Raw genomic sequence first — 13,361 nt, 5'->3', positions numbered from 1 at the left:
TATCATGTATATTTTTCACTTACGCAGGGCTGCCTGTGAATATTGAAATATATTTTTATTTTTGATAAGGTCTTTTGAGAACAAGTTCTGATTTATCCTTCTTCAAAGCAGGGCAAGGAACACCATTAAAAAGAGTCTCATTTATTTCCCCAAGTAGATAATTGCCTGTAGTGAATTTTCCTGAAAAAGAGTTGTACCTGGACATAAGAAAGAAGAAAGCTCAAATCATGCCAAAATGAACAATTGAATCAGTGCCTGAGTAGGCAAAGATGGCCTTCTCAGACCTCAATACAGCACTTGGCCTACTTTTTTTCTTAAGATTTTGTTTCTGGCTCCCAGTTTATCATTTCTGTAATGAGCTTTTAAATGACTTTTTTCTTCAGGAAAGTAGCATTTATCATGATGGTAGAAAGAGCTCTGGGATATGACTTGGGAGAACTGGGTTATGGCCTTGCTGGTTCTGTGTGTCTGTGAGCTATGTGATTTGTGGGAAATTATTTACCTTATCTGAGGTTTGGAATAGGAAGTTTTTTTTACTCTGGATTTCTTTTCTTGTTTTGACAGTGGTTTTTAAGCTGAAGAATATTGTATCTAAAATATTATTTCATAGAAATTCATGTGCAAAAGAGATAAAAGTAGATCTTCCCTGACCAATGGGAACACTTGAAGGCTCTCCAGCTCATGCTCTCCCACTGGCCCCTGTAGGTTCCTAAAGGAAAGTACAGGGCTCCCAGGGGAAGAGTGTGAAAAATTCTGTGACATTTACTCCACTCCCTACAATTCAACCATGATGGCCCAGAGGAAAATCTATTCCTCTAAAACTGGCATAATCATATGTACGGAAAAAAAAAAAAAAAAAAAACAAAAACAGCTGAATAAAGTCTTACCTCTAGCTGAAGGATCCTGGATAATATCTTTTTTCCTTTTATTTTTTCCAGTTTTATTGAAATATAATTGACACATGGTCAACAAAAGAGTCCAAAATGCAGTACTTGGATGCAGTCTCAAAAACGACAGAATGATCTCTGTTCATTTCCAAGGCAAACCATTCAGTATCACAGTAATCCAAGGCTATGCCCCAACCAGTAACGTTGAAGAAACTGAAGTTGAATAGTTCTATGAAGACCTACAAGACCTTTTAGAACTAACACCCAAAAAAAGATGTCCTTTTCATTATAGGGGCTGGAATGCAAAAGTAGGAAGTCAAGAAACACCTGGAGTAACAGGCAAATCTGGCCTTGGAATACGGAATGAAGCAGGGCAAAGACTAATAGAGTTTTGCCAAGAAAGTGCACTGGTCATAACAAACACCCTCTTGCAACAACACAAGAGAATACTCTACACATGGACATCACCAGATGGTCAACACCGAAATCAGATTGATTATATTCTTTGCAGCCAAAGATGGAGAAGCTCTATACAGTCAACAAAAACAAGACCAGGAGCTGACTGTGGCTCAGACCATGAACTCCTTATTGCCAAATTCAGACTGAAATTGAAGAAAGTAGGGAAAACCACTAGACCATTCAGTATGACCTAAATCAAATCCCTTATGACTATACAGTGGAATTGAGAAATAGATTTAAGGGCCCAGATCTGATAGATAGACTGCCTGATGAACTATGGAATGAGGTTCGTGACAGTGTACAGGAGACAGGGTCAAGACCATCCCCATGGAAAAGAAATGCAAAAAAGCAAAATGGCTGTCTGGGGAGGGCTTACAAATAGCTGAGAAAAGAAGAGAAGCGAAAAGCAAAGGAGAAAAGGAAAGATATAAACATCTGAATGCAGAGTTCCAAAGAATAGCAAGAAGAGATAAGAAAGCCTTCCTCAGCGATCAATGCAAAGAAATAGAGGAACACAACAGAATGGGAAAGACTAGAGATCTCTTGAATAAAATTAGAGCTACCAAGGGAACATTTCATGCAAAGATGGGCTCAATAAAGGACAGAAATGTTATGGACCTAACAGAAGCAGAAGATATTAAGAGGTGGCAAGAATACACAGAAGAACTGTACAAAAAAGATCTTCATGACCCAGATAATCACTATGGTGTGATCACTGACCTAGAGCCAGACATCCTGGAATGTGAAGTCAAGTGGACCTTAGAAAGCATCACTACAAACAAAGCTAGTGGAGGTGATGCATTTCCAGTTGAGCTATTTCAAATCCTGAAAGATGATGCTGTGAAAGTGCTGCACTCAATATCCCAGCAAATTTGGAAAACTCAGCAGTGGCCACAGGACTGGAAAAGGTCAGTTTTCATTCCAGTCCCAAAGAAAGGCATTGCTAAATAATGCTCAAACTACCGCACAATTGCACTCATCTCACACGCTAGTAAGGTAATGCTCAAAATTCTCCAAGCCAGGCTTACGTGAACCGTGAACTTCCTGATGTTCAAGCTGGTTTCAGAAAAGGCAGAGGAACCAGAGATCAAATTGCCAACATCCGCTGGATCATGGAAAAAGCAAGAGAGTTCCAGAAAAACATCTGTTTCTGCTTTATTGACTATGCCAAAGCCTTTGACTGTGTGGATCACAATAAACTGTGGAAAATTCTGAAAGAGATGGGAATACCAGACCACCTGACCTGCCTCTTGAGAAATCTGTATGCAGGTGAGGAAGCAACAGTTAGAACTGGACATGGAACAACAGATTGGTTCCAAATAGGAAAAGGAGTACGTCAAGGCTGTATATTGTCACCCTGCTTATTTAACTTATATGCAGAGTACATCATGAGAAACGCTGGACTGGAAGAAACACAAGCTGAAATCAAGATTGCCGGGAGAAATCTCAATCACCTCAGATATGCAGATGACACCACCCTTATGGCAGAAAGTGAAGAGGAACTCAAAAGCCTCTTGATGAAAGTGAAAGTGGAAAGTGAAAAAGTTGGCTTAAAGCTCAACATTCAGAAAACGAAGATCATGGCATCCGGTCCCATCACTTCATGGGAAATAGATGGGGAAACAGTGGAAACAGTGTCAGACTTTATTTTTGGGGTGCTCCAAAATCACTGCAGATGGTGACTGCAGCCATGAAATTAAAAGACGCTTACTCCTTGGAAGGAAAGTTAAAACCAACCTAGACAGCATATTGAAAAGCAGAGACATTACTTTGCCAACAAAGGTCCATCTAGTCAAGGCTATGGTTTTTCCTGTGGCCATGTATGGATGTGAGAGTTGGACTGTGAAGAAGGCTGAGCGCCAAAGAATTGATGCTTTTGAACTGTGGTGTTGGAGAAGACTCTTGAGAGTCCCTTGGACTGCAAGGAGATCCAACCAGTCCATTCTGAAGGAGATCAGCCCTGGGATTTCTTTGGAAGGAATGATGCTAAAGCTGAAACTCCAGTACTTTGGCCACCTCATGTGAAGAGTTGACTCATTGGAAGACTGTGATGCTAGAAGGGATTGGGGGCAGAAGGAGAAGGGGACAACAGAGGATGAGATGGCTGGATGGCATCACTGACTCGATGGACGTGAGTCTCAGTGAACTCCGGGAGTTGGTGATGGACAGGGAGGCCTGGCGTGCTGCGATTCATGGGGTCGCAAAGAATCGGACACGACTGAGCGACTGAACTGAAGTGAACTGAATTGACACATAGCACTGTATAAGCTTAAGATGAACAGCATAATAATTTGCTCTACATATATCATAAAATGATTATTGCAAGTTTAGTTATGTAGACACAAAAGAAAAAGGAAAAATATTTTTCTTGTGATGAGAACTCATCGGCTTTTCTCTTAACATCTTTAATATGTATCATACAGCAGTGTTGAGAATAGTAATTATGTTGTACGTTATATCCCCAGTATTCTCTTATAAATGAAGTTTGTAACTTTTGACCACTTTTGTCCAGTTTCCCCTCCCACCACTCCCTGTCCTTGATAACCATGAATCTGATCATGGTTTTTCTATTAGTTTGTTTTGTTTGTTTTAGATTTCAGATATAAGTAAAATCATAGAGTATTAGTGTTTTTCTCTCTGACCCATCTCATTTAATATAATGCCTTCAAGATCCATCCATGTTGTAACAGATGGCAGGATTTTTTCAATTTTTATGGCTGAATAATATTCCATTTTATATACAGACCACAACCTTTTCCAATTATATGTCAGTGGACACTTTGGTTGTTCCCATATCTTGGCTGTTGTAAATGCTGCTGTGAACATAGGATGCAAATATCTCTTTGACGTATTGATTTCATTTCCCAGTGATGTATTTCCAGGAGTGGAATTGCTCAATCCTATATATAAGAAAGAAAGAAAGTGAAATCGTTCAGTCATGTCCAACTCTTTGCGACCCCATGGATTTCAGCCTACCAGGCTACTCCATCCATGGAATTCTCCAGACAAGAATACTGGAGTGGGTTGCCATTTCCTTCTCCAGGGAATCTTCCCAACCCAGAGATAGAACCCAGGTCTCCCACATTGCAGGCAGACGCTTTAACCTCTGAGCCACCAGGGAAGGCCTCAATCCTATGTATAGTTCTAGATTTAATGTTTAAGGAAGCTCCATACTATTTTCTGCTTCCCTCCTGGCTCAATTGGTAAAGAATCTGCCTGCAGTGCCAGGGACCCAGGTTCGATTCCTGGGTCAGGAAGAAACCCTGGAGAAGGAAATGGCAACCCGCTCTAGTATTGTTGCCTGGAGAATCCCACGGACGGAGGAGCCTGGCAGGCAACAGTCTATGGGGTTGCAAGAGTCAGATATGACTGAGCAACTAAGCATACACACATACTATTTTCTATAAATGGTATACCAGTTTATAATTCCATCATTAGTATATAATGGTTTCCTTTTCTCCATATGTTGGTCAGCATTTGTTGTATCTTGTCTCTTTGATGCTAGCCATTCTACCAGGTATTTTATTGTGGTTTTGATTTGCTTTTCCTTAATGATTATTGATGCTTAGCATCCTTCCATGCATCCATTGATCATTTGAATTCATTTTTGGAAAAATGTCTATTTATGTTTTGCCTTTTTAATTTAGATTATGCGTGGTTTTGTTTAAGTTTCCTATATATTTTAGATATTAACTTTTTATCAGATATTTGGTTTACAGTATTTTTCGCATTCCATAGGTTGTCTCTTCATTTTACTGATTTATTTATTTATTTTTTTTGCTGTGCAGAAGATTTTTAGTTTTTGTATTCCCACTTATTTTCTTTTGATTTTAACATTCTCTCTTTAATATTTACCATTTTAATTACAGTATGTCTTAGTATGGTCCTCTTTGGACTGATCCTGTTTGAGACTCTGCTTTCTGAATGTGGAAGTCTGTTTCCTTTTCCAGGGTAGGGAAATTTTCAGCTATTATACCTTTAAATATGCTCTCTGCCCCTTTCTCTCTCTCTTTTCCTTCTGGGACCCTTATACTGTGGATGTTAGTATGAATGATATTGTTCCAGCAGTCTCTTAAATGAGATTAAATTCTTTTTATTAAATTTTATTTAATAAAATTTTTATTTTATTAAATTCTCTTAAATTATTTTTATTTTCTCTTCTTTCTTCTGTTCATCTTCAGTGATTTCCACTGCTTTTGTCTTCCAGCTTGCTAATCCAGTATCGTATAATCTACTACTGGTTCCTTCTAGTATATTTTTTAATTCAGTTATTGTATTCTTCATCTCTGTTTAGTTATTCTTTATATCTTCTCTTTGTTTAAAGCTTCTGAATTCCCATTTTGTTCATCCATTCTTCTCCTGAATTTTTTGTTTGTCTTTACAATCATTACCTTTAACTCTTTATTGGATATGTTGTTTCTACTTCACTTGGCTCTTCTGGGGTTTTATTTTGTTCCTTCATTCAGAACATGTTTCTCTGTCACCTCATTTTTGCTTACTTTTCTGTTTTATTCTTATGCATCTGGTAGTTTGGTTATGGTTCCTGACCTTGAAGTTCCCCTTTGCAGGAGATATCCTATGCATTCCAGCAGCATGCTCTCCTTTGATCACCAGAGCTATGTCCTCTAAGGGTACCCCTTAGGCATGTTGCGTGGTCCTTTAGTTGTGGTGGGCTGACTACAGTTGGAGGTCTGGTATGCATGGCACCCCTGACCCAGTGGGTTAGGCCTGCCTTTGCAGAGGCTGCTCCCACTGGTTGGTGAAGCTGGGTCATGAGGAAGCTGGCTGCAGAACCTCATGAATCCTGGGCCTAGTGCTGGCTCACTGGTAGGCTGAGCCAGGTGCTAAGGTGTGTGGTTGCAGGATCAGGGGTCCTAGATTTAATGTCAGCCTTCTGGTGGCAGGGGCAAGGGTTTTATGGGGGTGTCCCGGGGCTAATATGACTCTTCTGGTGGATGGAGCCAAACTCAAGTGGTCCCAGGGCTAGTGTCATCCCACTGGTGGGTGTACCTGGGTTCCAGAATCTCTGGCTTCAGGGCCTGGTACACTTGTGTATGGGGTCAACACCTGACACTATTAGCTTCAGGTTCTGGGTGTCCTGAAGCTAGTGTAAGGCCACTGTTGTGTTGAACCAGATCCTGGGGCTGCTGGCTGAGGGGCCTAAGGTGTCTCAGAGCTGATGCCACCCTGCTGGTGGTCTGAGTCCTGCTACTCCGGGCTGTAGAGCTGCAGTTGTCCTGGAGCTAATGTTGGCCCACTGGTAGACAGAGCTGGGGTCTGGGGTCTCTGGCTGCAGTGCCTGGGGATGCCTGGACTAGTATGTGCACACTGGTGTATGGAGACAGGATCCTGGGTCTTCCACAGCACAGTGTGTCCTGGGGAAGCTTTGGGCTCAGGGGTGGGAGGCAGGGGAGGTGAGTTCTCAATGCAGCCTGCCAGCTGGTGCATGGGACTTGTCTTCATCCATTTAGTTGTGTGGTCTGAGGTGTACTAGCGTCAGCAGTCTGGTGAGTGGGCCAGAATTGCAGTGCTGATAAACTAGAGGGAGGATTCCAAAATGGTACTTGCCAGCACCAGTGTCCTCATGGTAGAACAAACTCCCCGAAATAGCTACCTACCACTAGTGTCTACATCCCCAGGATGAGTTTCCAGTTGCCTCCTGCTGCTCTGGGAGACTCTCTAAGATCAGCAAGCAGGTCTGACCCAGGCTCATTTCAAATTACTACTTTTGCCCTTGTCCCAGAGCATTTGAAATTTTTTGTGTACCCTTTAGAGTAAAGTCTCTATTTCCCATAGCTCTCTGAATCTCCTGAAAGTAAGTCCTGCCCTGGCCTTCAAAGCCAAATGTTCTGAGGGCTTATCTTCCTCGGTGTGAAGCCCCATGCAGAGCTCAGACCTGTTGCTTCTTGGGGAACACTTCTGCAATTGTAGTTAACCTCTCATTTGTGGATTGCCTAGCCAGGGGCATGAGTCTTGATTATACAATGAATCAACCCCTCCTACCTCTATCGTGATTCTTTCTTTATATCCTTAGTTGTAGATCTTTCTGCTAGATTCTGGTCTTTCTCATCAATAGATCCTTTATAAATAGTCGTGGTTTTGGTATGGCTGTGCGAGGAGGTGAGTTCAGGGTTTTCATACTCTGACATTTTCCCCCAACTCTCCATTCTGTGTCTTTTGACTAGAGACTTTAATCCACTTACATTTAAGGTAATTATTGATAGGTTAAAAACTTACTATTATCATTTTGTTAATTGCTTTCGGGCTGTTTTGTAGGGCCATTGTTCTTTGTTTTTCTTGCTGTCTTTTTGCGTTTTGATATCTTTGGTCATTATGCTTTGATTTCTTTACCATGTTCTTTCATGTGATTACTGCAGGTTTTCCTCTGTCCATGGCATTTTCCAGGCAAGAGTACTGGAGTGGGGTGCCATTGCCTTCTCCGTGGTTACCATAAAACTTACATAAAGTATTGTAAAATTGTAACACCCTATTTTAAGCTGGTAACAACTTAACTTCAAGGCATTCCTAAACTACACAATTTTACTCCTCCTCTCCCTCATAAGTTTATTGATGCTAGTTTACATACTTTTTATATTGGAGAACCAATAGCAGATAATTGTAGTTATTTCTACCATATTTTGTTTTTTAACTTTTAAACTAGAGTTGTAAATGCACTGTATGCTGCTAGTGCCACATTACAATCTGACTATATATTTATTATTTCCAGTGAGTTTTACACTACCTTCTTTTGGTTTTATGATGTTAAATAGTGCCTTTTTTTACTTCCACTTAAAGAACTCCCTTTATAACTTCTTGTAAGACAAGTCTGGTGGTGATGAACTCCCTCTGCTTTCATTTGTTTGGGAAAGTCTTTCTTTCTCCTTCATTTTTGAGGCACATCTTTGCTGGGTATAGGATTCTTGGTTGACAGTTTTTCTTATAATATTTTGAATGTGTCATCACATTCTCTCCTGGTGTGAAAAGTTTCTGTTGAGAAATCCACTGACAACCTCATGGGTTTTCATTGTGTATGATTTCTCTTTTTTCTCTTGCTGCTTTCTAAATTCTTTCCTTGTCTTTGAATTTGACAATTTAATTAGAATCTGCTGTGATGTAGCCCTACTCATATTCAACCTATTTGGGGTCTTTTGGGCATCATAGATCTGGATATCCATTTCTCTTCTAAGATTTAGGAAGTTTTCAGCATTTATTGTTTTAAATACTCTTTGCATCCCTTTCTCTTCTCTTTCTTGAATTTCCATAATGAAGATCTTGTTTCTTTTGATTCTGTCCCATAAATCCTGTGTTTTTTTTGTTTTTTTTTTTTAACTCTTTTTTGTTCTTTTTTTCCCTTTTGCTCCTCTGACTGGATGATTTCAAATGTCCTGTCTTCCAGTGATTCTTTTGTCTTCCTTTGCAGCTCTCTGTTGAAGTCTTCAGATCAGGCCTTATATTTTTCAGTTCTAGGATTTCTTTTTGTTTTTTTGTTTTTGTTTTTGTTTGGAATGTTTCTATTTCTTTGTTAAACGTCTCATTTTGTTTATGCATTGTTTTCACCATTTTGTTTATTCATCTTGGTGTTCTTTTAGTTCATCAAGCTTTTTTAAGAGTTCATAGTTCTCCATTTCTTTAGGGTTAGCTATTGGAGCTTCATTAGTTTTCTTTGCTGATGTCATATTTACCTGATTTTTATGATCCTTGATACCTTACACTGGTGTCTCTGCATTTAAGGAAGCAGTTTCTTTTTTCAGATTCTATAGGTTCACTCTGGCAGACAGTTCTTCAGCAGTCAGCTCAGTCTGAGTGTCTGGGTATAACGTAATGTCCTAGGCAGATATGTCTTGTAATCAGGATCTGTTTTTGTGCAAAGCCACCTTCTGAGCTCTGCGGTGAGGGGAGGAGATTGGGGGAGCTGCTTCTGGTTAACAGTTGGATAGGACTTCTGATTTGGCTCCCTAACCCAACTGAAGATTTAGTATGAGCTGCACAGTTACCTGGTTTTTCTGGTCAGGCTTACTAAGCAGTCAGAACTAGATACTACACTCAGCAGTATATGGGGAATATGAATTAATTTCTCTGCCCTGGCAAGACAACAGGGTGGGCCCCAGAGCCTACACAGCTTGTTTTATGGGAATCTGAATTGAGCGAGACTGTGCACAGAATTCCCAGGCCACATGAGGCCACTAGTTTACTCTGCAGAAGGGGAAAGCCACAGGCTGTGATCTCTATTCAAGTGCCACTGTAAGTGGGGCTGTTGGATGAACTACACAGCTTCCCATGTGTTTTGTTTAGGTTTCCTAGTTGGATGAGCTGAAAGCTGTATTCAGCAATGAGCAAGGCTATAAATTAGTTTCCCTGCCCAGGAGAGCATGAGAATTGACTCCAAGACTGTCAAGGCTTTTCATTTGTTGTCTTGACTCAAGCCAACTGACAGTAAAAGCTCTCCAGCCAAACAAGACAACTGGCTTCACTCTGCAGATGATGAACTCTGTCTGCCATACTCCTGTGTGAGCACTGTTAGGCTATGTAACTTCCAGGTGTTCTGGCCAGTCCTTTTGATCAGGCAGGGCTAGGAGATACTCAGAAGTGGGCTGGGATGTGATCTGGCTTCCCTGCCCATGTGGGGGTAAGTCTAGTTGCAGGGCCAGCAAAGCTGTTTGTTTGAGGTCCTAAATCAGACAGATCTGTACTCTGCCAAGTTCCCTGATCAAACTATTCCATGTCTTGGCTCTGCCAATGAGCAAAGGCACTGGTTGAGACTGTACCTGGGTGCTACAGGTAGAAACTCATTCTGCCAAGACCCAAGTACTGATTAGTGCAAGCCTCTTCTTCCCTCTTCTGTCACAATCAGATTCCCAGTAGTTGAGCGCCACAGAAATTCTGCAATCTCTGTGAGACACGACTCAAGTGGAGGTTCCCAAAAAGTGATCCAGAATGCTCAGTGAGCTAAATGTCCACCCTGGGCTCTCATTTCTTACTGGAGGAACTATAGGCTCAGGGGAAGCCTCTTGGCATGGTACTCCTCCAACCTGGGAGAGGAGCAATGCAGTTGCTCCTGCATTGGCACGACTGTGCCAATGCAGTGGCACAGTTGCCACTCCTGTTATTCTAATATGGGCTCTCTTGGTCTCAGTAGTGCGAAGTGGAGCCTCAGCCTCTCCCCCATGTTCTAGGGTTCTCTCAGTGGTGTCTTACCTATTACTAGTGGTTAATTATTTGCCTTGTGAGGGGGAACCAAGTCAGAAATGACCTATGTCACTCCTGGCCTAAGAACTTTACCTCACTGAACTTCAGTTTCTTTCCTGCAAAATGGGAATGTGAACGAAATATACTTTGTAATTAAAATACTGTGTGAGAATGCTTGGTAAACCACCAATGCCATTCAAATGTTGGCTCTTATTAATAAATAGGAAAACGAAAAGGAAAAATTTGAGGATATGATCAAGAGTATTAATTATTGAGGTAAAGACTGTTGAGTGGAAAAAATCTTTGGGATACTTCTGGAAAGGCACTGGGTACTGAAAAAAAATGGTATAACATTGTCGATAAGAGCAATGCTTTGAACCAGATTATCTGGGTTTGAATCTCAAATCCACTACTTATTATCAGTGTTAACTCCCTGAGCCTCACTTTTCTTATTTGTAAAATGAAGAAACTTAGAGAGCTATAATGAAGGTTCAATGAATTAATATACCTGAAATTATTTTAAAATAACTTTGGTATTTGATGATATATGAAATATTATTTAACATAATTTTGAAAATAATCCTTATCTTTCTCTGAAGCTTCATTGTTAAAAGAGAAATGATAATTTATGAATAAGATGCATGATTATAAAATTAATTTTGCTAATAATACTTCTAAGAGACACCTAATATTCTTTTAAATGTTATGTTTTATTAAAATTGTAAGGATAATTTTCATGTTTAGTTATAAACTACTAAAACACTAATAGACACAGTTCACTCTTTTGTAGTCTTAAAAATCCAGAGATACAAATTTCTTTTTAAACACACCATACAGAAAAAAACAGAACCCAAGGAAATTGCAAATATTTGTGTTAAAAACTTAAAAAAAAAATAAACATTTGCTTACAATATTTGCCAGAAAAGCAAATATTTGCCTTAAAACTAAAAAATTATTCTTTGATGTATTATAATAAAAATGAAGGTCTTTTTCTCCCTTTCTTTCCTTAATTGAAAAGAATAACTTCACAGAGGTAGTATGCTTGAAGAGAATTTCTCAATGACAGCTACCTTTCAACAAGTTTGCTCTGGCATTTGTCACCCAAGCTTTAGCATTCTAAAGCATTCTCTTTACTAAGAAGGTGTTGCTTTGACAAGGGTTTAGCCTGACATGTAATGAATTAAAACTCACTCTTTTTTAAAGGCATAGGATCCTGAGGAAGCAAATGCATTGCAGTTATAGTACATTCAAACACACTGAAAGGGAAAATTAAAAAATTAAAAGCCTGGTGTTTTACGGCCCTTGGGAGGGAGCAAAACTGTAGTTTACTCCCCAGTCTTCATTTCACAACTTCTTCACAGAACAGCCTGTCTGTAGATTAGGGAATTAACCTCAGGTCAAAGGCTGGACCTGATGGGTTCAAATTTAATCCCATTCCTTTGATTGGTTCAGGGCATGTGTACTAATACCAATCAATAAGACCAAAGCAAAGGTTTGCTGGAATCATCAGAGACAGTTTTCCTTTACTCTGTAGAGAGCCATCTCTCTCTTCCACCCAATTTGGTTCCCTTGCTGGTGGCAGATATCCCGCTGCCATATTGAGAAGGAGCTAAATCAATTTGAGTTCATTTTATATTACTTACAGATGAAAGTGGGCCAACAGAAAAAGTATTTTTTTAATAAATTTATTTATTTTAATTGGAGGCTAATTACTTTACAAAATTGTAGTGGTTTTGCCATACATTGACATGAATCCACCACGAGTGTACATGGGTTCCCCATCCTGAACCCCCCTCCTGAGAAAGTATGTTATAGAAAATTGTATTTCAGGTTATTAGGTGTTTTATGATTAAAGGTATTCTGAAAGAGAAAGCAAAGCCATGATAAAAGTTTCAGAATAGAGTCAAACAAAATTGGCTGTTAGCTTTGACTCCACCCATTATAAATTCTGTGACCTTGGGCAAATTACTAAACACCTCTGATTAACTAAAAGTAAGGGATTCTTATGGAAGAAGTGCAAAGCTGTGTACAGCTTTCCAGGTGGCTTAGTGGTAAAGAATCCGTCTGCCAATGCAGGAGATGCAGGAGACATGGGTTCAATCCTTGGGTCAGGAAGATACCCTACAGGAGGAAATGGCAACCCACTCCAGTATTCTTGCCTGGAAAATTCCATGGACAGAGGAACCTGGTGGGCTACAGTCCGTAGGGTCTCAAAGAGTCAGATACAAGTGAGTAGCTGAGCATGTACACACACAGAACAATGTAAACAAATTTTACTTTTTAATGCCTTTCCTTGAAACCTTTATTTCTACCCATATTTCAGTCAGAAATACCCAGAAACTTATATAAGGTAAGAATTTGTACACCATGCATTAATTTAAATATATTCCTAGCAGGACAGGATTTTGTGGAAGGGCAAGGTGACTTTGAATGGAATGCAATAGACACAATACTCTCTAAATTATGCCTTATGAAAAAGTAAAGGATATTTCAGACAAAATAAATCTTGTTGCTGGATTTAAATACATCTCTATAATTAATATCAAGGAGACTTCATTAGGTGATTATGTTATCCCTGTGAAATATTACTTGGTTTAAAATATAATTCTGAAACTGTAATACATAACCTGAATGCTTTGGGCAGATGGAATTACTTTACTCTACATCCTCAAGGTTTGTGGCAAACATTTATTTACTTCTGTTTTGCCTCTGTAAGTCAGGTCAGGGATTTTGCTTTAGGAATCTGAGGGTGCCTGTGGCACCTGCCTCCATCTACAGCTATACCACCCTGAATGTGACCAATCTCTTCTGTCTCAGGCTTGGGAAAAC

General features: G+C 39.8%; 1 long non-coding RNA gene across 1 annotated transcript in view; it reads left to right on the top strand.

Annotated features, from left to right (window-relative positions):
- LOC147375863 (uncharacterized) overlaps positions 1-1,737 on the top strand; it is an 86,690-nt gene extending 84,953 nt beyond the window's left edge. The window contains exon 4 of the long non-coding RNA XR_015161603.1: positions 939-1,737. This is a non-coding gene — a long non-coding RNA (uncharacterized LOC147375863). The remainder of the gene's footprint in view (positions 1-938) is intronic.
- Positions 1,738-13,361: the final 11,624 nt, after the last annotated feature.

This window comes from Bos grunniens, chromosome 3 (genome assembly GCF_055505025.1).
Source record: "Bos grunniens cultivar Pamir isolate PY7600 chromosome 3, Bosgru_T2T1.0, whole genome shotgun sequence".
Taxonomy (NCBI): domain Eukaryota; kingdom Metazoa; phylum Chordata; class Mammalia; order Artiodactyla; family Bovidae; genus Bos; species Bos grunniens.
The sequence above is the reverse complement of the archived record's forward strand: the minus strand, read 5'-3'. Positions and strand labels throughout refer to the sequence as shown.